Source organism: Populus trichocarpa, chromosome 14, assembly GCF_000002775.5.
Source record: "Populus trichocarpa isolate Nisqually-1 chromosome 14, P.trichocarpa_v4.1, whole genome shotgun sequence".
Classification (NCBI taxonomy): Eukaryota; Viridiplantae; Streptophyta; class Magnoliopsida; order Malpighiales; family Salicaceae; genus Populus; species Populus trichocarpa.
Window position 1 is genome coordinate 17,317,046 of NC_037298.2, and position 21,642 is coordinate 17,338,687.

Below are 21,642 nucleotides of genomic sequence, written 5' to 3' on the forward strand. Positions count from 1 at the left end.
TCCTTCTTTTTTTCCTCTGTTTTTGCTCTTCTCCTTCTCGCCTCCTGTCTAAAAAAATAAACATGGTAAAAACATAGCATTGTGAAAAGCATGTAGAAATAGCTTCTACAAAATTGAGTTTTGAATGCATTTAATGGTGGGGCCCATGCATGAAAATTATGTTCTGTTTTGTAACCAAACGAGATGAAATCACAGTTAAATAAAAATGCTGCCACAAACGTTGAGCCAAACGGGCTCTAAGAAGTGAAGTGAATCCGTGTAATTGGTTAAGTCTTGGATTTATTCTTTAAAGGTTACGAGTTCGAGTTTCATAAACTTCAGGGCCACTGAAGACTTATATGGTCGTTAATTTTAGGATTTGTGGGATTAATTAAGGTGCACGCAAGCTAACCCGAATACCCACATTAATAATAAAAAAAAAGAGAAGTGTCGGACTTGAAATCGGTTTTGTTAATTTTGATTTATTTATGTGTTTTGATTCCGAGAGAGAGGAGGGGAATAACTGTAGTATTTGTTTTATGGCTTTATTTTATATACTGCCTCTTTACGTTTTAGTATTTCTGGTTTGAGCTTCAATTTGTCTTTCCTTTTCTATTTATGATCTTCATAACACATGCATAATTCGTCAAATGCACTCCTTCATTTGAAATATTTTTAAGATATTCAATTGAACTTTTTTAAGAGAATGAATTTAAATCATAAGTAACTTTTTTATAGTAAGTTTTGTATTTGTGTAAAAGGAGTATAATTAAATGTATAATAATTTTTATATTTGCAATTCAAACTTAGCCATAAGAATGTATGGTATTCATACTTACATGAAAGAATGAGAAAAAAAGTTACAATTAATTTTTAATAAAAAAGCATTCTTGTTATTTTTTAGTGGGATCTATGTAATTTTTTTTTTTATTTTTAAGTATCTAGCAATTATAACTTATTACCATAAAGTTTTTTCATTTATTGTTAACAATGATTTGAGAGAAATTAAAGGATAAGATACCATGAAAGGAAAGAACTCGCTAAAAGGTGAAAACATGGAGATGGAGAAAGGGTACGAGGGCACATTCACCATCTTAATCATAGCCGCAAAAAATATAACTTGATGGTTAAGCTATGTTACTATAAAATGCTTTTTGTAAACTCCCAGTTAATTTTTTTGAAATATAATAATTAAAAAATGGGGTAAATGATGATAATAATATGTTCAAACATATATGAATAAAAGATGAAGAGGTTAAGGGTACTTCGGTATAAATTTATGGAACGATTCTGGGTGATAGAAATTATGATGTAATAAATGAATATAATAAAATGGGAAAGAAGAGTTAATAAGATAAAAGAAGAAAGGTTTACATTTGAATATATGTATTTGTCCAAAACTAGAAATGGCTACCTTGATTTAATAAAATGGTTGCACAATTTCTCGAAATAGTCAGACCGTTTTGGCTATTATTTCTCTTAAAGTTAACGGTGCAGCCAAAAAAGAGAAATAGTGTTTTCTCTTCTTATTTTTTCCTTTCACCATTGAAGAGTTAGAGAAGTGATAGATAGGAGTGAAAAGAAAGGGTTTTGAGAGAGAAAATATCAACACTAGAAATGAAGAAAAACCAAAGAGATGGAATATTGAGTTAGAGAGAGAGTGAAAAAATAAAAGGAAAAAGGGGAGGGATGTGGAAATTTTTTGACTGGTTGGAACTCGAAGTTAATAATATTACTTGGTAAGGAGTTTTAAACCTAACCTAGCAAGCTTATATGAAAAAGGAAAGTAATTGAGGTTGAATTCATGAATTTTGTGTTAGGTTTTATAGTAGAAATTTGAGGGATATGCAAATTTATTGTAGATTAAGTCAATTATGTTAGATTATATTGTGAAGGGTGCTAAATTCAAAAGAAATAATGAAGAAAACTATGGTGTTCTTAAGGGCTTAATTGTCGGCCAATAGGGGACCAAATTGCATGTGATGAATTTGTATTTATTCAACCATAATGATGATATATTAGTGTATGTCTGAGGAGAATGAATACATAATGTGTTCTATATGAGATAAATTGAAGAGAATTTACATTCTTTTTTGTTATATATGTTTCGACAAAATAGGAGTAAGGATGAAAATTGAGATTTATGAATGTAAAATGGTTTAAAATTTGTATAAATTAATGATGAATGTGTTAAGGAATGAATGAATTCTGTGTCTTTTTTGGAAGGAAATGAAAGTCCAATGTAAGTTGAATCATAAACGATGGTTAAGTTGAAAGAAAACAACTTGGTATATTATTATATGAAATGTACTTGGAATGAAAAATTATGTGGTATACTTATGGATTTAGGGGAGGCCACGAGAGTTGTGCGGCAGCAAAGAGGTATTATGGTTTAAAATTTGTATAAATTAATGATGAATGTGTTAAAGAAGAGTGGATTCTTTGTGTCTTTCAAAAGGAAATAAAAGTTCAATGTAAGTTGAATCATAAATGATGGATAAGTTGAAAGAAAACAACTTACTATATTATTATGTGAAATGCATATGGAATGAAAATAATGTGGTATACTTGTGGATCCAGGGGAGGCCACATGAGTTGTGCAGTAGCAAAGAGGTGTTACCAGAACTTTGACAACATGTAGGTTTCGAATACCTTAACACTTTTATTTACCATGTTTATTATACTAGAAATTGCAATTGTAGATAAGTATTGTGAATTCAATTATGGATTAAAAATGTAATAACCCCGATTTTTCTACATTCTTTTTCGCGATATATTGAAAATTTTTAGGTAAATTGTTTTTTTTTGTGATATACAGGTTCCACCAAAATTTCTACCAAAATTTCGGCAGAGTCTCCCCTATACTGGTAGGTCCCAAGTTATCGACATATACCATGTTTACACTTTTAATATCTCACATCTCATAACTCAAAATCACGACCCAATTATCCTGGGTCTCCACCCAACTCATTATCATCAACACAACACATCTTATTCAATAACATCATATAATATAGTTCAAATGAAAGATTCAATTTCAACTATAAATGTGCATGGTCAAATAGGTACTAAGAGTTTAAACCATTAGAGTAAAGACATACATTCAAATTTACGGATTAATATTACATCTCAAGTTTTATAATTTACATAGTCAAAAGCAAAAGATATCTAAACTAGCATTACCCTTGACGCGGCCCTGATGGACCTGAAAATAGAAATTAACATGTACACATAAATATAAAAAATAGTAACAAGCAATAACAATGGCAGACAATAATCTCTACGAAATTTCTTTTGATATATAAAATTAGGCATAAAACTCTTTTACAATATATATTTTCCATCTATTACCAATATCCATCTAATATTCTATCTCATTTGCCAAGAATAATTCCATCTTGGAAATCTCAACACAACTCAATGGTTTGCGAACACCATCTCTTTATAAATCAATTCTCACTTGATACCAAGATATTCCTCTCTTCGTATTATTAGCTTATCTCATTCTTTTGGAATAACTAATCAATATTTTCCCTTTTCTAAATCTGTTGCTAGAAGATAATCGCTGAAACTAATAAATCTCATTAGTATCATTAGTCTTCTAATATTGGGCTAGACTAATCAATTTAAGAAATACCGGCACTGATGAAACTTCATCGATACCATTAGCAATCTAAACTTGGATGGCTAATCAATGCCATTTGATTCTTCCATTTGTACCGAACCCCTTTTATTTTTCTTATTAACATCATATGCATTGTAACCACGGTTGCCAAGTATCATTTGCACACAATCTTAGTTATCGACACTACGGTCACTAAGCATCCTTCACATAACTTTGGTCACCCTTATCACAGTGCCAAGTATCAATTTATGCCCTTAGCCACCATCATTATGGTGTTAAGTATCATTGTAATGTATCCTTAGCCACCAACACTATGGTAATCAATTATCTATCAATTCCCCTCCAATCTCCAAGTCATTGTGTCTACCCAATAACTACATTAATTAATTTACTCAATATGTTAATCATATATTAATTATTTTACTCATAACATTTAGAATTTACTATTTCTAACTTCAATCAATTAATTCACATAATCTTTTCAAAACTTAACTATCCAGCTAACTCATCTCGATTGCCAATAATTCTGGTAATTTCATATAATTACCCATACTTTTGGTTAACCTTCTACGGTTACCAATACATCTGGTAATTCCATACGAATTACTCAGCCTCCAGCTAACTTCTTTTGTTAGTCAATCAATCCTGTAATTCCATATGAATTACCCCATATCCAGTTAACTTTCTTGTTAACCAATAAACCCGGTAATTCTCTTAATTGTCCAAGAAATCTGGCTAACCCATCTTGGTTGCCAAAGTCAATCCGGTAATTCCATACGAATTACCCAGCATCCAGCTAACCTCTCTTGTTAGCTAATCAATCCGGTAATTGCATACGAATTACCAAATATCCAATTAACTTCCTTGTTAACCAATATACCTGGTAATTCTCTTAATTACCTAAGAAATCTGGCTAACCCATCTTGGTTGCCACAATCAATCCGGTAATTCCATACGAATTACCCAGCACCTGGCTAACCTTTTTTGTTTGCCAAATAATTTCGGTAATTTCTCTTAAATTACCAATAATTCTCATTTGTAATAATCACTCAACTTATTCATTTGTTTCATTCTTTTAACATCAATTAAACACACAACACAAATATTTAAGAAAAACTAATAATTACAAAATAAGGTGATGAATCACCTACCTAGAATAGGTGCACGTGCTGCCACTCCATGCAATTGTCCAGTCCCCACAGCTTTCCCTGTACCACTAGGGATTCAATATTTATTAACAATACAACCAACATCACATCTTCATTTAATTCTCATTCAACTAGTATTCTCAAACTAATCATAAGAAATTTTCTTTAAGATCTCATACTCTTACTCATTTTAATGTTTATATTCATTCTTATAATTTTGTTATTAAAACCATCACTCAACAGCAATTCCAAGCAACAATTAAAAATTATCTAATTCCGATCAATTAAGCTTAACCAACCCAGAACACTATCTAGTGTCTTAATCATAACTAAAGTTGTAAAACTCAGTTTTGGGCATGATTTATCTCTATGAAAGGCTAAACATAGAGATACAACTTTTATGAAGAAACCAACTCCAAATTATTTAGTTTGAAGACTCAAAATCAACAATCACAATAGCCCCTTCTTTATAGCTAAAAGTTTGGACAACAAGGATTTTCATTCCTTGGAAATCCTTTTCAACTTCCAACTTATTTTCATGCAAAATCAACATCATCCAAGGTCATTTGACATCATTAAATCACAAATTCAAACCAATTCTAAAGCAAAACATTCAAACAATTTCCCTACCTCTATAATATAGCAAGATTAGACCAAAATAAAGAAACTCATTCCTTTTGAGATTGTTCCTATTATTATTATTATTATTATTGTTATTATTATTATTATTATTAATACAACAACATGATGAACTATTCATTTTCTTTCGCTTTCTCCTCGTGCGATTAAACATAACGGCAAACCTTAACAATTAATATTCTCAGATCATTATCACAACAATAATTTCACCCTACTAATTAGGATCCATGACAACCTTCATTAACTAACCATTTGCTAAAAACACTTATGGCTAGCTTTAAATATGTTTTATTTTCCAAATTTCTTTCATTTCAATTTATTCATGGTTCCACCCCATTTATATCCACACAATCAACAAGTTAGCTTTCTATTCAATCAACATGTTCATACAACAATGTTCCTTACTATTCTTACACAATAATCATTCTTCCCCTCATATAAAGAATACACAATTAATCTATAATAATACTAATAACAAGAACATATTTTACCATTACATCTTCCATAAAACCTACACCCACACAATTCTAATCTCATCAAAACATGTACTTAATCAAGCTTACTACATTTTGCCAAAACTAACAATAGATTCAAAAGGCAATAAGTCATCAACATCTGATTATTGTTTCAAACCCAACGGTCAGACTACATATCATAGAGTTGTGCATAATATATCTCAAAATAATAATGATCCAACAGTTAATTCTCCCTAGATCTGAAGAAAACCGAGCTTACCTGAAAATGGACGAGCTACTGTTCAACATGCACGAAACCTTGCCAGCAAAATATTTTCCGATCTCCACCGTCCAAAATGAAGGTAACATCTAGGCGCACCACATATCCAAGAATGAGCATGATCCAACGGTGGACGAGAGAGAAATCGGCCGGCGACCAAACTGCCCTGCAAGTGCATTTCCTTTTTGTTTTCCATGACATTCCAGATGATGATTTCTGTCACACATATTGTGTTCCTTCCAATCTCTCTGGTCAGTTAGTAGAGGTGTGTAATGAGAACAACATATCCAAATATAAGCATGATCCAACGGTGGATTCCAGAGATATGGCCACCGGAGCATTATTGGTTTTCTCCAAAATCTGCAGCTCTCTCCCCTTATCCGCTTTTCTCTATTTTTTTCTTTTCTTTTTTTTCTTTTTTTTTAACTGGTGGCCTCTTTGCAGTTTTATAGGCACCTTTTTTTTCATAATTACAATTTTGTCCCTCTTTCATGCTTTTATGTATTTTATTTTATTTTTCATGTAAACTATCTGGTTTATTTCTGTTTAAATCGCTAGTTTTTACCAAACTCCGATTGGGATGAGATATTCAACCAAGGTAGGAAAACATATTAATAGACTTCATACAAAATTTCATCCCGATCCGACGATTGGATTGAGAGCTCTGCTTCCTAATGTAAAATTGATCAGTTCATAACTTTTCATAAACAATCTAGATTTTTCTTGTTCAATCTTCACAAAAAAAAAATTCATATCAATTATCATTCTAAACCTTTAAGGTCATTTAATTATTTTGGAATGTATTCTTTATTACCTCACTTATTTTCTAAAAAATATTTTGTCATTTTTCTCATTATTTCATCCATCAAAACACGTTACCAGTTTCTCTGTCCTTATGAATTCTAAACCAAAATTCATTTTATAAAGGTCATCTCTTCCATTATATATCATTATTTATCTATTATTTCTAATCTTGGTTTCCATCACTCATTGAAACATTACCACTTTCAATCTTACGTTTACACATCTACATATTTAAATTATAAATTTCCAGGGGTTTCACAAAAAATGTGAGGAACTAGATTTCCCAGTAATGGGATTAGTGCCCGGTAATGGGCAGAGAAACTAGTTTTCCTAGTGATGGAACTAGTGCCTGGTAATAGACTAAGGAACTAGTTTCCCGGTGATGGGACAAGTGCCTAGTAATGGGGCGAAGAAAATAGATATCTAGTGAAGGGTTTATTGCTCGGAAATGGGCAGAGAGATTAGTCTTTCAATAATAAGATATTTTTAGATAAGGGTAATGTGAGTAAATGCCGGAAGAGGTAAAATTATGCTCGAAAAAGGGTTAGTAGTAATGAGTCAAGATGACCCGGGGTTTAAGTTGAATTAGAAGGAATTTGACTAATTTATTAAAAGGGAACTAATTGAAATAGATAAAATATAGTAGAATTTCATAATTAAATGGTATTCTTATTTAATTAATTTATGTAATAGCTTGATTTTATTATGTGATAATTAATTTCAGGTACCTCTCATTAATGAGTGGAATGATATGGTTTTTTTTAGGAATACTTTTTCTAAGATTTAATGAACATGTAATCAGTAATCCTTTGTATTATAATTTGGGAATGTAATTAATATTAACCTGGTTGCGGGACATATTACTATACTTAGACATCTTTGTAGATTTCTAATATTTTATCAGTTCTTTTGTTTTATTAAAATTACAAAAGCATGTGGTTATATTGTGCCATTCTCATATGAATTGATTATGTGTGCATATATATGTATATCTCTGCAAGAAATATAATAATGGACTATGATGAATGAAACATTGAAAGTTAAGGTTAGAAGGTATTCTAATATGATGACGAGATGAGTCCAAGATAATTGAACCTTTGAGATGTGCATTAATAAGAATTGATGTGAAACATGAATTAGTTGATAACTTGGGATCTCCTGGTATAAGGGAGACTCTGCCGAAATTTTGATAAAAATATCATCAATTTCATGAGGAATATATGTAATATTCAAAACTAGAAAATAATAAACAAAATGATAACGTAAGGTTCTGGCTTAATCCAATTGACCATTCAAAAAAACAAATTTCTTAAATACATGGAATTAATATGAAGAAATCATATAGTGATTGTATGTAAATATTAGGGATGTTATAGTTGGTATCAGAGCCTTGTTATAGGTTCAAGATTTATCATGAAAATTGATACATGTTAAAATTATTTTAGGATGGTTCGTACAAGGCATGGTACGAGAACAGATCCCTCTTCGGTGCAGAGGAGGATTCAAAATATGGATCTTGAGAAGAGTTAGGAGGAAGACCCTTTGGAAGATATTGCCTCTCATGTGCCATCAACCGCTATTTAGTCGAGATAAGAGGAGTCATTTAGGCTCCAAGATGATACCACCTCTAGATAGGTTGGAGTGTCGCAACACATATAGTAAGGGTAGTGGTCGATACCATGAATAATGCATCAACCCTTATAACCCTAATATCTTCAGCAGTGCCAGCAGCTCCAATGGTCACAACACCAATGGATAGTGTGGTTGCCTTAGTGCAGATAGTGAAAAAGTATGAGGAAGATGGGTGCGAAACTTTCATAAGGGATTGAGATACAAAAATTACAGGTAGATGAATTAGGAAAGAGGAGAAGACCTTATTTAAGATAAGGATGCTATATGAGTTGAGACTGGACAGTGCCACCTAATTTTTATCAGATAGAGTGTAGTCTTGGTGGGAGACCGTACAATCGATGAGGGCTATAGAGTTATGGACTTGGAGTGATTTTAAAGCAGATTATGAAAATTAGTTCTACTCCATATATCATCGTAAGATGAAAGAATAAGAATTCTTAGCTTTAAAGCAAAGGGATATGCTAGTCTTGGAGTATGAAATGAGGTTCTATGACCTCTCCATGTTTTCCTCACATCATATTCCTACAAAACAACACATGATAAAGAGATTTTAGGATTGGTTAAGATTGGATTTGAAACAGGGATTGATTGCACTGCAATTTGAGATGATGAGAGACTTGGTTGAAGTAGCTCAAGCATTAGAGGCATGTATAGTAGAGGGTTAACAAGGCCAATATGGTGATGGGAAAAGAAAGGAGTTTGATTACTCTTTGGGTAAACCTCCCAGACCTTTTTTTTAAGAAGGGAAAATAAGGGTAGTTTGACCAATATAAGAAGAGGGGAGGAGAGTTTAGTCAAGAAAAAATAGCTTATAGGCTTTTTTAGAGTATAAGTGAAGAGTCGACTTATATTAAGGGTGTTCTGCTGGACGAACTTTGGAGCAATATAAGAAGAGGGGAGGAGAGTCTAGTCAAGAAAAAATAGCTTATAGGCCTTTTTAGAGTATAAGTGGAGAGTCGACTTATATTAAGGGGTGTTCTGCTGGAGGGACTTTGGAGCAAAAGACCATTACCTATCCTCATTGTTTCAGGTGTGAGCAGAGGCATTTGGATGATTGTTCTGCATTGCCAGGGCAATGCTGCATTTATAGGTAGGATGAATATAGATGGCGGAACTGCCCTTATTTGGGTCATAAATGTTACTATTATGAAAGGTAGAGATATTTTAAGAAGGATTGCCCTCAGAGAGCTAATTATGTCCAGTGATAGGGACAACAATCACATAGTTATTAAGAGTCAATCATAGTGAATAAACCCATCAGACTAGTGCAATAGAGAATAAGTAGTAATCGAGGCCGACCTCGAAGACATGGGGAGAGGATCTAGAGTAAAGTCTTCCATATGATCTAAGAGGATGTACGGGTTGCCACGAATGTAGTAATAGGTGCTTTATTTTTAGAAAGTCAACATGTATATGTTTTGATCGATCCTGGTGCTACACTTTGTTGTGGCAAGACAAATTGAAAATAAACTGAAAATGCAACAAACTAAATTGAAAAAAAAAAAGATTTCTAATTAGTACACCTTTAGGGGGATGATGTACTTGTGGGTTGTATGTATGAGAGTGCTACGGTTATTTAATGAGGGACATGATATGGAAGTGAATTTAATGTCATTAGAGTTGCATGATTTTGACTTAATCTTAAGAATGGATTGGTTGAATACCCAGAAGGCACAAATGGATTGTTTTGCCAAAATGGTTACTCTTCAGGGAGTAGACGAGAAAAAAATGATATTTAAAGGAGAAAGAAATTAAAGGTCATACCGAGTCATGTGATTTCAGGTATGATGACTAGAAAATTGATGAGAAAAGGGTGTGTGGCCTATTTTGCATATATAATAAATTCTAAAAAGGATAGGGTAAAGTTGAAAAATCTCCCCATCATATGAGAGTTTTCAAAAGAGTTCTCAGGATTGCCACTTAAGAGGGAAGTAGAAATTTTGATTGATCTATTACTTGGTAACTTTCCTATAGCTCATATGTCATATAGGATGGCACCAATACAATTTGTTGAGTTGAAAGTTTAGCTGCAGGATTCATTGCAAAAGGGTTCATATGCTCGAGTAATTCACCCTAGGAAGCTCCAATCTTATTCGTAAAAAAAAAGGATGAGACTTTTAGACTCTGCATAGATTATAGGCAACTAAATAGGGTAATAATGAAGAACAAATATTTGCTTATGTGGATAAATAATTTGTTTGACCAACTTAAAAGGGCTAAGGTATTTTCAAAAAATAAACCTGAGATAAGAGTACTACCAGTTATAGATTAAGGAGCAGACTGTGCCGAAGACTGCATTTCAGACTAGTTATGGACACTATAAGTTCCTGGTAAATGCCCTTTGGATTGACCAATGTACCAATAATGTTTATGGATTTAATAAATCGGGTCTTTTGACCTTATTTAGATAAGTCTATGGTAGTATTTATAAATGATATTTTGATTTATTCCAACTCATACATGAAGCATGAGCAATATTTGAGGCAAATGGTGTAGACCTAGAGAAATCATCAATTGTATGCCAAACTAAGTAAGTGTGAGTTTTGGCTGAAAGAAGTGGTTTTTCTAGGACATGTCATATCTGTAGAGGGACTAATTGTAGATCCAAGGAAAGTTAAAACCGTGTTGAAATGGAAATAACCTATGAATGTAACTAAGATCTGCAATTTTCTTTGGTTAACAGGATATTATAGGAGATTCATTGATGGATTCTCAACCATAGCAACCTCATTGACCCGATTGTTGCAGTGTTTGCATCACGAGTATAGAGATACTATTTATATGGATTTTGAGTTTAGATCTTCACGGATCACAAGAGTTTGATGTATTTGATGACGCAAAAGGAATTAAACTACGATAAAGAAGATGGGTGGAATTGATTACGAATTTTAATGATATAATAGATTACCACCCACGCAGAGCAAATATTATTAAGTTAAAAAGAGTTGATGCCAAGATTGATATAGGGCCAGAAGGCTCTTTGGTAGCCCAATTGAAAGTATGGTCTATATTTCAGGATAAAGTACAGGAAGTTCAACAAAGAGATGTTGAAGTGGATAAAGTGAGAAACAAGGTGAAGTTGGGAGTTGAGATGCCATTTTAAATTTTAGAGGATGGAATGGTAGTAATGAGTAAACGAATATATCTGCCTAAACGTAAGACCTTAAAGGAGGAAGTGTTAAAGGAGGCACATGAATCCATATTCATTGTGCATCCAGGAAGTACTAAAATGAAGAAAGAAATTGCTAAATATATGGCCAGGTGTAGAGTTTATCAGCAGGTAAAAATTGAATATCAGAAGCCAGCAGGGCCTCTACAACCATTGTTGATACTTGAGTGGAAATGAGAAAATATTTCTATGGACTTTATGTTAAGTATGCCTACGGGGGAAGAAGGGTAATAACGTAATCTAGGTTATTGTGGATCGCTTGACAAAATTTGCACTTTTTTTACCTATGAAAATGACAGATTCAATTCATTAGTTGGCTAAACTTTGTGTGAATGAAGTGGTAAGATTTCATAGGATACCCATGTTGATTTTTTTCTAATCAAGACCCTAGACTCACCTCACTATTATGGCTAAGTACTCAACGTGCTCTAGGGAAAAAAAAGTAAATTTAAGCACAACATTTCATCCTCGGTCGGATGGGCAATCAGAGAGAATAATCTAGTATTTAGAGGATTTGTTGAGAGCAATTGGGAAGAACACTTTTCATTTGTGGGATTCACCTACAACAATAATTATCAGTCTACAATAGGGATGACTCCTTACAAGGCTTTGTATGGTAGAAAATGTTGAACCCTTATTTGTTGGGAAGAAATTGGGGATAAAAGGTTAATGGGACCATAATTAGTGCAAATTACCTTAGAAAATGTGAGAATTATAAGAGACAACATGAAAGCTGCCCAGGACAAGCAGAAACGTTAAGCAAATGTCGGGAGGGGGCCTCTAGAATTTGATGTTAGAGATATGGTGTGCCTAAAAGTTACTCATTGGAAGCACATGTTGCGGTTTGGAACGAAAAGAAAGTTAGCACTAAGATATATTGGACCCTTCAAAGTGGTGAAGAGGATTGGACCGGTAGCTTATAAATTGGCCTTTCCCCTATATTTAGCTAAGATAGATGTATTCCATGTTTCATTTTTATAAAAGGCTAATATGGATACTTCTCGAGTACTACCACAAGTTCCATTGAAGGTTAAAGAAGATTTGACCATGGAAGTAAAACCAATAAGGATTCTAGATGAAAATGAAAAAAAAAATCAGAAATAAAAAAGATCCTTATGGTGAAAGTACCATGGAGAAGTTCTCAAGTCGAGGAAGAAACTTGGGAAAGGAAATCAGAGATGAAAAAGAAATATCCTGAATTGTTTCTAAAAACAGGTATGGAAATTCAAATTTCGAGGATGCAATCTAAGGAAGGGAGAATGTAAACTCCCGACTAATTTTTTCCCAAAATATAATAATAAAAAATAGGGTAAATGATTATTATAATATGTCCAGACATGTATGACTAAAAGATGAAGAGATTAAAGACGCTTTAGTATAAATTTACGAAATGATTTCGGGTGATAGAAATTATAGTGTAATAAAATGAATATAATAAATTAGAAAAGAAGAGTTAATAAGATAAAAGAAGAAAGGTTTACGGCTAAATTATATGAATATATGCATTGGTCCAGAATTAGAAATGGTCTAGCCATTTTAAGAAACAGTTAGACCGATTTAATAAAATAGTTGCACCGTTTCTCAAAAGGTTAGACTGTTTTGGCTACTACTTCTCTTAAAATTGACGGTGCAGCCAAAAGAGGAAAATAATGTTTTCTCTTCTTCTTCTTCTTCTTCTTCTTCTTTCATTTTACCATTAAAGAGTTAGAGAAGTGATAGATATGAGTGAAAAGAGAGGGTTATGAGAGAGAAGAACACATTCACACTAGAAATTAAGAAAAATCAAACAGAAGGAAAATTGAGTTAGAGAGAGAAAATAAAGAAAGAAGAGGAAAAAAGGGAGGGACATGGAAAATTTTGACTGATTGGAACTCGAAGTTGAGTATATTAATTGGTAAGGAGTTCTAAACCTAACCTAGCAAGCTTATATGAAAAAGAAAGCAAATTGAGGTTGAATTCATGAATTTTATGTTAGGTTTTAATGTATAAATTTGGGGAGAATGAAAATTGATTGTATATTAAGTTAATTAAGTTAGATTAAGTTGTGATGGGTGATAAATTAGGAAGAAATAATGAAGAAAACTAGGGTGTTCCTAAAGGCTCAATGGCTAACCAATAAGGGACCAAATTACAGGTGATGAATTTGTATTTTATTCAAGTGTAATGATGATAATTTAGTATATGTGTGAGGAGAATGAATACATAATGTTTCTTATAAAAGATAAATTGAAGAGAATTCATCCTTTCTTGTTATGCATGTTTTGAAAAAGTAGGAGTAAGAATGAAATTGGGATTTATGAATGTAAAATGGTTTAAAATTTGTATAAATTAATGATAAATGTGTTAAGGAATGAATGGGTTCTTTGTGTCTTTTCGGAAGGAAATGAAAGTTCAATGTAAGTTGAATTGTAAATGATGGTTAAGTTGGAAAAAAACAACTTAGTATATTATTATGTGAAATGTACATGGAATGAAAAACAATGTGGTATACTTGTGGATGCAACACCAAGGAGGTACTATGGTTTAAAATTTGTATAAATTAATGATGAATGTGTCAAAGAATGAATGGATTCTCTGTGTCTTTTCGAAAGGAAATGAAAGTTCAATGTAAGTTGAATTGTAAATTATGGTTAAGTTGAAAGAAACAACTTAGTATATTATTATGTGAAATGTGCATGTAATGAAAAATAATGTGGTATAGTTATGGATCTAGGGAGGTCACATGAGTTGTGTTGCAACAAAGAAGTACTTCAAGAACTTCGACAGCAGGTAGGTGTCAAATACCTTAACACTATTGTTTATCATGTTCATTATGTTAAATATTGCAATTATAGAAAGGTATTGTAAATTCAATTGTGGATTAAATATGTAAGGAACTAGATTTTCTGGTAATAGGACTAGTGCCTGGTAATGGGCGGAGGAACTAGTTTTCCCGATAATAGGACTAGTGCCCAGTAATGGGGCGAAGAAATTAGATTTTTAGTGAAGTATTTATTGTTTGAAAATGGGCAGGGAAATTAGTCTTTCAATAATAGGATATTTCTAGATAAGGATAATGTGAGTAAATATCGAAAGATGTAAGATTATGCATGCTCTCCAACTTTTCAGTGAACAATTCTTCTTAAGAATTTTCTTCACACTCCACTTATGTGTCACGAGTAGAAGTTACAAAACTCTGTGTAACTCTTGAGCTAGTTGGACACTCTTACTCCACTGCAAGTGTTGTTTTACCTAGTGCTGCTCACTCTTTTTAATGTTTCAGATTGTCCTTTCTTATATAAATATCCATGCGATGTCAATAAGAATATTTGATAAACATTATCTTCAAGCTTTCTAGTTTGTTATGTTTTTAACATACTATTATTCATGTTTCAAAAAAACACTTCTCTAACAATTATCTTCAAATAACTTGTATTTATCTTCTTCTGATAATACCTATCTAAACTTCCTATATAATTTATGTAAAAAAATTAGATAATTAAATAAATAATCATGATATATCCTATAAGATAAAATTGTCTATTTCTTTATCTAATTTGGATAAGCTAACAATCTAAACAGATTCATCTTTAACAATAATCCTTCATAAATCAAAGCCAAATATTTTGACATTTACAATCTCCCTTTTTGGTTGATTTATGACAAAACATAATAATAATGAATTAGCAAGCAAGTAGTTTAGATAGTTTGATCATAAATAGATACTTCATTAAAGTATTCTAGCAAGCATAATTGAATGACTGTTAATAATATTTATGCAACAACATCCTATCAGTTCCTAACATGTTTCATGCAAATAGTTCATAACCTATATATAAAAACTTCACATGTTACATCCTAACAGTTTATAATATATTAAAAAAACTATTATACATCGGATATTGTAATGTAACTACATGCATGCATCAAGTTTAAAATGCATCAAGTATTCAACATAAAGGTTTTTATGCTAAAACAATATCCTAGATATTACAAACCAGAGTATTCAATATTTAATATTGATTGAAAATCAATAAAATTCCAGAACAACAAATTTTTTTCTGACAGTGCTGGTTGGATTAGCTTTGCTTTTCCTCTCCTTTACATGTATTCGTGTCTCCCTCTTGATTTGACACCAATCCTATTCCTCTTCTTCACCAACAATAGATTGATGCACTTGTTTGATGTTCAAGATTATTTGAACAAGTCTATCATTAACATACATAATATCTTATTGCATATTTGTTAGCAATTTATTAACTGTATCAATCCTTTATTCCCACTTACCAGCAAAACTATTAAACTTGTTTGATAGTACTTGCAATTATTCTATTATAAAATGGAGTAAGGGGCTGGTTTGAGGAGTTTCGAGCTGATAGAAGGTAGACTCTTTAGGATGTGATCATTTTTATTAACCACAACTTCAAATTTGACAGTAGTTACAACTGAGGTCTTTCTATACATCTTGATTGTTAGCTCACTATCATGCAAGGGTACTTTTTTCATGATTGTTATCCCAGATATCAAACCACCAAAAGATAGACTCACTTCCTTCTCAATTGTAGTTGTTTGTATTACATCAAAAAAGTGACTGGCTAGGTCAATAGGAATATCAGTAGTAATTGCATACATAAACTGAGCTTTCTCAATTATTAACTTAGTATGTCTTCCAATATGACAGATGTTTGTTAGCAAAATTTTTGCTAACACTTGATAAGGAGGCAATATAGTGTTCATAGGCAGTTTATGTGATTTAGCACACCATTTTGGTCTTATAGGGCATATAAACAAATCACTCATCTGAGTCTAAAAAGGGCTCTTATTCCTTTATAGGGAAAGTTAGGATCTGTCATTTCAAGTAGCTTATATAACTTCCTAATGTTAGTAAGAGACAACTTAAGAGTTTTAATTTTAATGGTGGAAGTAATGGAGTAGTCATCAAGATTGAAAGACTCACAATTAGCATAAAACTCCCTAACTACTTCAATATATGGAGTAAGTGCCTTTTTATTTAGTTCACGCCATTGTATTTTCTTAAACATGTCTTCTATGAATGCAAATATAGGGTTTGAAAGATCACTTACCAAAACTTCTCTTTCACCTAGTACATTCTTCTTGAAGAAGTTGTTTCTATAAGCAATCTTTGCACCAGGAGAAGTGAAATGGACGGTTTTTCTAGACCATGCTATTAATTTAGAAGAACCATCCACCGCTTTGCCCTTTTCTTCTATCCTTTGAATCTTAGATGGCTGGACTAGAGTCTCTTTAGGGGATGAGGTCTTCTGTTCTTCCTCATTGAGATAATTTGAAACAAAGGTTTCAAGTTTCTTCTTGGCTTTTACTTTATAACGACCTTGTAACAACAAAATACATTAGTCATTTTTAGAAGCGATAAACTAAAAGAAATATGTGCTGTAAAGGTTGTGCACATATGATTTTAAAGACATTCTTTTTAACAATCTACTTAAGAAATTTCAGATCAAGATAAAATATCCTTACCATTTTCATAGAAAGATTAAATGCAAGATGGAGAAGATGAGCAAATGTTTTGTCTCATAAATTCTTTTTATATTTATCAAAAGATGACAAGTAAGGATGAAGAGATTTACTTGGAAAGTTGCGAGATGAGTTCCTTAAAACAAGAAACAAAGAGAGCGAGATAAAGATGATTGTGTGTTTTGATGAATAACATCATTAAGTAAACTTATGGAAAAGTTGTTTTTCTCTTATTCCTATTCACATCAAGCATCTTAATATGTTCCTACAATCTCTATTAAGATGACACGTTAGTGTTATGAAAAAAGATTGTCTCTTTATACCATAATTTCTCTTTTTTTGTTTCATAAATCAGGTAGGCCACATCATTTTCTCATGTTTTTCTCACAAGTGTATCAATTGTACACTTAGGCATAAATATGAACCTACATAAAGTAACCTAATTTTATAGCCTAAAAATACTCACAATAATAGTTTGAAAGGAATACATACCTTATTGGTCAATCTTCATTTATGAATGCATATCTATGGTTGACCAAATCAAGATGTGAGTGTGCGAGTGAGAAAGACAACAATTCTGCTTTTAAATTTTTTTTTTCATCTTTTTTTCTTTGATTTGAGATATGATAGCAAGATGTGAGTATACTTTGAAAGTCAAACTTTATGCTAGAGCCTATACAGAAGATTCTCACCCTTAACAGTCTCGAGAATTGTTGAACTTTATCATTTCCATTATATAATTGCTTATCTATTTTCACAGTGAGCAATTAACTTTTTATTCAAGGAATTAGAGAGTAGAATTGATCCATATTAAAATTTTCATCTATTTTCACAATGATGTGAACACTTGATTTTGTCTTAAGGATATGTTAGGAGGATTGTCTTAATAGCTTGTGTACTAGGTTCAAGTAGCTTTAGTCAATTCAAGGCACATTACTTCCCCTTAACTGTTAGTGTACATGTATTGAACTCAATTTTACCTCTGCTAACAATTCATTAAACAACTTGAATTCCTTTTAGTGCTTAAGATAATACATTTATTTGATATTCCAAAAGAATAACATTTCGGAAGTAACCATATCAAATAAGACTTGCCTCGATCCCAGCAAAATAAAAGTTATGAGATTTAAAGGTATGAGTTAGGTTTGTTTACAAGGTTTGCTTTAGCGCTTCAGTGTTATCAACCTATCACCCGTGTGAAAAACATATAAAAACCCAAACAAGATTCTATACACACATATTTTTTAATTTATAAATTTTATCTCTTTTAAGAATTAGGACACACGAATGACTTTTCTAAGAAACTCATATTTTAAATCATCTAGAGGTTTCATGAATAAGTCAACCAATTAATGTTCGGTGTTCACATGTTTTAATGATATAATCTCTTATTCAACCAAGTAAAATTTTATATGAGGTTTGTTAAGGGATGCTCTAATACCAACTTATACGGACCTTTCAATCACATGGTCAAGTGACCCCCAACAAAGATGATACTTCCCAGGAAAGCTGATAATTAGGTTTGAGAACCTTGACCCACAATTAACCTGTAACTAAAAACTAGAGGTATTGGAATTCATGAATTGATGTCACAAGGTTTATTATACCTTGATAAGTCAGGTTTTCTTCTTTGTCACAACAAATAACATGTTTACTTCAAGCAAAACACAAGTTTATTTCATAGATTCATGCTTGCTAAATATCTCAACTTATAAAACCTTATATAATAGTTCAACTAGTAACCCTAATAGACCAAAAACTTGTGGGCTAATATTTACCCACTTACAATAAACTCAAAGTATGTTAACTAAGCCCAAACATGAAGAAAATAATAAAAATAACTAATTTGATGCATAAACTAAAGTTGTTACACCAATTAAATAAAATAACCTAACATAGATAATTTTCCTAGTTTAATTAATGTCATGAACGAAATTCTCATCCTATAAACACTAGGGTCTTTGCTGCCACCTTTATATATCCAAGATAATCTAGGGAATTAATTCCTGAAGTTGCATCCCCTTTAGTTTCCTTGTTTGTCTAGGATAATTAAATGTAGCTTTAAAGAATCCTCTTAAAACATGGAAACCATTATTGCCTTCCTTTAACCTTCTTTGTAGAATTAAAAAACTTCCCAAGATAAGCTAACCAATCTGTCATTGAATATCATCAGCCCTTCTTTTCTTGTGTAGCTAGGATGAATAAGGAATCCTTATAAGAAAGGATTTTGGAACATTAATGAATCATTACAACTTGAAAATTATATTGCAGCCCATTAAAGATCCTTGTGGAACTAAAAAATTTGTAAAACAAGTTATCATATCATTGTAGCAAAAGGATCTTTGTGAAATAGAAAGTCCACAAGTTAAAAGGAAGTAAATAACAAAACTTGTACAATCTATTCTGACCTATATTGAAAGACTTTCTTGAACTCTGATTGACCTAAAGTTGTACCCCAACATAGAATAATATTCTAGGAAACTCTAGGTCAATGTCCAATCTAATCCAACAATTGGATTGAGAATTATGATTATTGCCATGAAACTGAACAGTAGGCATGATTTTGCTAGAATTCAAATTTTCTTGTTCAACCTTTTCTTGGATCATATCATTTAGGTGCGATTTCGACTCCTAGATCCATTATATAAAATTTGAGAATTTTTTGAATTGGTTGGGTCCAAATTCTCCCTTGTTTGTGTACTATGACAGATTCGATAAAAGTGACTTTTAAACATTTTTTTTTTAATTCTTTATGCTACTAATATATTATGAGACAATAACATAAAATAACACTTTTTTTTTAAAGAATCCTATATGCAAACTACTAAGCTCTAAACATGAAATAAATAAAAATTGAATAAAAGACAAATAAAGCTAAGAAAGCCAAAGCTAACAAGAACAAGATAAATGATACAACCTGATTTTTGGAGCCTAGCTCTGATACCAACTAATGTGAACCTTTTGATAACATGGTCAAGCAATCCTCAAAGAAGTAGATAACAACCCGGAAAGCAAAGAATCAGGTTTGATAGAACCTTAACCCAGAGGTAACCTTGTACCTAAGAACCGGATGTATTGGAAAAAAAATTTGAACCCATAGATAACCTTATATCTAAGAACCCTAAGTATACGAATGATGTCATAAAGCTAGTTAATCTTCGATAAGTCAATGTATGATCTTTGTCCCTGCAAAGAAAGATTGTTTTGCCACAAAAAAAAAAAAACTCACATTTATTCTGCAACTTACTATCAAGATTTGCAGTAAAATGCCATCTATAGCTCCAGATATGTCTCAAACAGTACACAAAGGTCAAGTGTAGTAGGTTTGACAAGATTTATCTAGTAACTTCAATCCTCTAAAATAAGATCTCTCTAAACTCTGTTTGACCTGAACATTTATCAAAATATAGTTCCATGTGTCTAGTATCTCCCTGTACAATTTGAGCTCATTCTGATATACGCTTAGAGAGATATGTTTGATCTCGCAAAACTAATCAACAGACATTTTAAGGCCAAATTCAGACCAGACTTAGTTCGTATCAGGGAATCAAAATTTATCGCCCATTATCAGGCATTATTCCCTCTTCTAGAAATCCAAATTCATCGCCCATTACCAGACATTATTCTCTCTTCTAGGAATCCAAATTCATCATCCATTACCTTGCATTATTCCCTTTTTCGGTAATCAAAATTCATCGCCCATTACCGGACATTATTTCCTTTTATGAGAATCTAAATTCATCGCCCATTACCGGGCACTAGTCCCAATACCGGGAAACTAATTCTTTCGCCCTTAGCCATAATTTTTAACACGATATAATATTACATTTTCAATAAGCTATTAAGATAAACTAAGTAAGAAAATGTTAAGGTGAATGACCCCTCCCTACAGCTGCACAACTCCTGTGACTTTTTCTGTATCAACAAGTTCACCACATTTTTTTTCATTTCATGTTCATTTTACATAATATTATTCTAGCTTTACTCCCAGCAATTTAACATTCATTTTACATAATATTATTCTAGCTTTACTCCCAACAACTTAACATTCATTTCCACTTCAATTCTTCCAATTAGGCATAAGGAATTCATTAATTCTTTGACACATTCGTCAAATCAAATTACACAAAACACATAAAACTTACTAACTTCTAACCATTTTAAACTCAAGAATTCTAAATTCATTTTTTCTCTTATTTTGCTGAAATATACATAATAAGAGAGGATATGAATTTTTCTTCAAACTTTCCCATAAAGAACACATTGTTTACTTATTCTCCTTACACATACAAGAAGTTTTAACAAACTAAATAACAATTTTATTAACACCATTAACATCTCTTTTGCATGACCATATCCACAAATGTATTATATCACACAAACATTATTACATTTGCATCAATTTTCAATTTATTCTTTCTTTGTTCGCACCATAA

At 31.9% G+C, this 21,642-nt stretch overlaps 1 long non-coding RNA gene across 1 annotated transcript; it reads right to left on the bottom strand.

Annotated features, from left to right (window-relative positions):
* Window positions 1-2,949: 2,949 nt before the first annotated feature.
* LOC127904311 (uncharacterized) lies at window positions 2,950-6,495 on the bottom strand. Its single transcript, XR_008057347.1, has 3 exons — window positions 6,127-6,495; window positions 4,756-4,812; window positions 2,950-3,184 (listed from the first exon to the last, which is right to left on the bottom strand). It is a non-coding gene; the product is annotated as an uncharacterized LOC127904311 (long non-coding RNA).
* Between the last annotated feature and the right edge of the window lie 15,147 nt (window positions 6,496-21,642).